Consider the following 4,550-nt stretch of genomic DNA (forward strand, 5'->3'; position numbering starts at 1 on the left):
ACCCAGATGCTACCATCAGAAGGATAGCAGAAGCAGTGGTTGTGCTATGCTTAGGAACTGGGGCAAACTTCCTCTCTAGAAAGCACATGAGTGAAAGGTCAATTCATTCTCCTCCTTCCAGCAGCTCTTTCTGTGGAATGGATCCAAAACTTGAATCTCAAAGTCTGCTCAAGCTCAGCTCTACCAGTGCTAGAGCAGCACAGGATAGCATAGGCAGGTCCTTTCCAAAACAGGAGGGAACACATCCAACCAAACTCAACTTATATCCAATTTTTTTTTCTTTTTTTTTTTTTTTAAACTTTCACCACAGTTGCATAGCTGTATTTCTAGACCCCTTAGCCCACTGCAAGGTCACTTCCCTGAGCCTCAACTGTATCACAATCCAGAGCATACTTATGGCACAAGATATTATCTTCTGTTCTCGGTAAAATGTTTTATTTGGCCCAAAATGATTTCATTTGTGTTTGCCTAGCTTTTAGTTTGCCAAGCACAGTGTGAGAAAGCAAGATCTGAAATTCTCTCACCTTAAATCCTTTCACAGGTCTTTACAACAAAATGAGTTTCAAATAATGGTTGTTCCAGACTTTGCGCTTGAAAGTTGAAGGGGCCTTCTTCCAAATCATTTCTTAAGTGCTTCATTTATGTTTGAAAACATAAAAACATCTTGGAAAAATACCACGTCAAAAATTAAAAGCAACCAAAAGGTCTGAGCAACATTTAGGGGCTTATTAACAGACATTTTATATCAGAGATAGCAAAAGAAATATTCTGAGTATTTCATGGCCTTCTTGGATTCTGCTGTCTAAGTAGTGGCACTCAAATCATCTAGGCACACTGAGTGGGCACTCACGTTGAACACACTCCACAGTTAATTGCAAGTAAAAAGGAGAGACATATAAATCATTGTAGTCTCTCAGGCAGTCTTTAGCACTGTTAAATCTTGACTTGGCAAAGCATCCTTCAGATGGCAAGAGTGCAAAAGACAGCAAAATTGAGAAGAGGACAAACAAGATCTGCAAGATACTTTGATAGATTAACTCTCTTAAGGGTTTAACCTGTTTCCCAGACAGCTGATTTACAGCCCTCAGTTTTGTATACATTTTTGCCATTTAGCAGCAAAATTGTGTCTCTTCTCCCCATGCTGAATTCTTTTCTTCCCTTGAAGGTTAATTCATTAAATCCAGTGGTAAAAGTAGAATTGGAGATTATTGGATAACCTTAAATATTTTAAAATGACTATGTCTCAAAGGAACTCAAGCCAGCATTTTGCTCCCTTTTTTTTATTCTGATCTTGTCAAACACATAAATCATGAGGCTACGTGGCATGGGCTGATCAGAAGCCAACATCATTCAAATACATCACATTTCTGCTTTATATAAAGCACTTTCAGTCAAGAGGAAACTATGTATTCAAATTCAGCCTCTAAAACACTGTGCAGAAAGCCATATGGACACCAATTAAATTGCAGTGTGAGTCTGAGATACATCATCTTTCAGCTGGAGATGATAAGAAAAATGCCAGGCTAAGGCACTCTGAAAGCACACAGTTTCTGGTTACAAGTTGGTGCTTTCATTAGGAAAAGATTTCACTCAGCCTTTCATTAGAGATATTTTCAGCTTTTGCTGGAAATCCCTTGAATCTTTCTCCTGCCTACTGCTGATGGTTCTTTCTAAAACTTGATCGACAGCTCATTGTCAATAGCCATTATGCGCCTGCCAGAAAAATGAGAGACATGAAATAATTTGATTTCAATAATTTAACTTCTGTTGCTAAATTTGAGAAAATAGACACTGAGATGAATGGGGACAAGATAGAACCTTTTGGCAGAGAATGTATGTCTTTTGTCTGAGTTTTAACACAATTGGGAGTGCAGTGACATCAGTAGACTTGTAATCCAGAGGTAACATTATTCCACTGCTGGTTTGAGCGCAGCAAATAATCCCACATGGCACACATATCCTGTTAAGTCTGGAGATTCTCCACAGGAGATTTAGGCATGCTCAGTCCTCTGGTTCACTTCTCTTGCTTCCGAGTCAACTTGGGACTGCAAGAAGCAAAGCAGGCACAGACGTCTTACCCAGAACATCAGCCCATGTACACATGAGGTGAAGCAAATGACCTGCCTTTGTCTGTCCATGTCTGTCACTAGGTGGCAGGTAAATGTCAAAATCTTTAGTCTAGCCCTAGGACCATCTGTAGCATGTCAAGGGAGGGGAAAGAGAGGAATGGGAGCTGGCTGACCTCCAGTCCTAGCTGCTCCTGTTGTGGCCATTAAGATGAGGTCTCGAAGTTGGCTGAAACCAACAAGGTTCACCCCAGGGCTGATGCACTCTCTGCAGGGAGCCATGCTTCTCTACTTGAAAGACAATGGAAACAGACTTCAGGTTACAGTTTTCTCTTTGTCCATGAGCAATATTTTACTTCCCACTTGGCACTTGCTGAATTTTGCGCTGCGGGCCAAGGCCAGCTTTTGAATAGACTATTGATTGGTAGTTTAAAACAGAGAAGGCAAGAAATTAACATAACAGATGGAGGAAGCCTGAATTAAAAAACACCAGTGTGTCTTTTTCAGGTGGATTTAATAGACTTTCACTGGAAGGTAGTTACACTCTCTCCGTGTAGGTAGAGTTGGAGGTAGTTACACTCCTGTGGAAATCAGCTTAACTGAAGACCCTGTGCTGATTCATTTTGACAATCATTTGTCACTCAGTGTTGCCACCAACCCAGAACTTGTGCCTTTGTTTCTCTCTGTGGGAACAATGCTGCCCAGTGTCCTCTACTCCAACAGGCATCTTGGAGCAACCAATACCACTGGTAACGGTACCTGAAATGTGACCACTCTGCACAGGCATTGTTGACTGGGCACCTTTACAGCACCATTAATGTTACCCACAAGGAGATAAAACTGGACAGATGAACCATGCTGCCACATAACCCATTTCCCTCTAAGGGCTGAGAGAGAATGCTGTGCTGCATAGCTCCACTGGAGGAACAGAGATGCTGAGTTCAAGGTACACTATCACCTCTGTGACACGAGTGAGACCTCAGAAACCTAAGTTATTATTTTCCTCTCTGCAGGGCCTGAATGCTCCAGAGATTGAACTTGTCACATCAGGAATGATACCACAATGCTCAAGTGCTGTACTCTGCAAGGGCAGTAATTACTTGACTGCTGGCAGCTCTCACGCCATATCATGTTTGTCAGAGCATTGGGGCATAATCAGTAATCCTATGGCCCAAATACCCTACGTGAACAGGCCCTATATTATCTCCTATCAGATCAAGTCTCAACCCCCTTCTTAGAGGGCAAGAGTGATTCAAATTCTCTGACAAAGGACAAAAGCACGCTTGGTAGCTACAGACACACAAAGAACAGCTTGAGCACCAGCTACCTTGTCTTCACCAGCTGTGTGGATAGTTTCTAAAGGCATCTGAAAGGCCACGTGGGAGAATCTATCATGGAGGATTAACTGCTTCAGTTTGGAAGTTTCTTCTCATGGATGCTTCTATGGCAACTACCACTCGAGCGACTTCTTGATTTCCCAGTCAGATATCATATCCTTTCCTTCAGATGGCATTGGCATGGTTGCTTTACTTTAAACTAACACTGTGAGATTTCCCACTATTTTTTTTTTAATTCTGCTGAAATGAGGCTCAAAGGTATAGATATGAGATGCACAAATCTGCATGTGCAAGTACACGCACATATTACCTGCTAAATGCAATTTCATAGGAAACTAAACACCTACTCAAAGAATTAGTGTTCAGTCCCATCCTTAGAAGGTAGATGATATAAGGTATATAAACATATAAGCTTGATGAGAGTTGAAACTATGATCAGATGTTTATGCTTCCATTAGGATCACATACACCTACCTGATGTTCAGACCTCTAAATTGATGCCTTAGGGAAGGAAGAAGCCTCCTGCTGACCTGACAGATTCGGGGTTATCTCTGCAAGGAGCAGCCCAAACAGCAGGTGCATAATAGGAAGAGCACTCTCCTCATCTACCACATGGAGCCAAAGCAGGTGCATGACAGCTTCTCCATTACCTTTCATGCTCAGATATAGGGCTGAAAAAAAAAACATAATATTTCCTCTTCATGGCTCTCTGATCCCATTCCACTTTGATGATGGACAGAAGCATTAGCAAGAAAGTGACTAGAATTTTAAATGGCAACAGGAGGATTTCGCCAGCTGTCTCCTCTTCAGATACGCCTTACCTTCTGCCAAATTTCTTCTACCCATTTTCAGAAGCAGTTGAAATCTTATCTTCATAAGTGGGTATTTCTCAGGGGCTCACCAGACCCTCAGACCAGGGGTCTGAGATACCACCGTGGAAGGTTCCCAAGGAACACTCCTGCAGGCCAAACTGGCGGCACTGAGAGCCAACAGGACACTCCAAGTAGGAAGCAGCACAGAGCTTAGCCTCTAGCTGCTCAGAAAAGCACCTCTGTACAACCTCCCATTGCAAATATATCCCTTATCTCCAACCTCAACAAACTTATCAGATCAGTCCTAGAAAATGAGAAAATAAGACACAATGCTT

General features: G+C 42.1%; 1 long non-coding RNA gene across 1 annotated transcript; it reads right to left on the reverse strand.

Annotated features, from left to right (window-relative positions):
* Nucleotides 1-1,239: 1,239 nt before the first annotated feature.
* Nucleotides 1,240-4,062, reverse strand: LOC122194252. Its single transcript, XR_006183083.1, has 3 exons — nucleotides 3,878-4,062; nucleotides 2,243-2,354; nucleotides 1,240-2,045 (listed from the first exon to the last, which is right to left on the reverse strand). It is a non-coding gene; the product is annotated as an uncharacterized LOC122194252 (long non-coding RNA).
* Between the last annotated feature and the right edge of the window lie 488 nt (nucleotides 4,063-4,550).

Source organism: Lagopus leucura, unplaced genomic scaffold (genome assembly GCF_019238085.1).
Source record: "Lagopus leucura isolate 7727_CA_CO unplaced genomic scaffold, USGS_WTPT01 Super-Scaffold_73, whole genome shotgun sequence".
Taxonomy (NCBI): domain Eukaryota; kingdom Metazoa; phylum Chordata; class Aves; order Galliformes; family Phasianidae; genus Lagopus; species Lagopus leucura.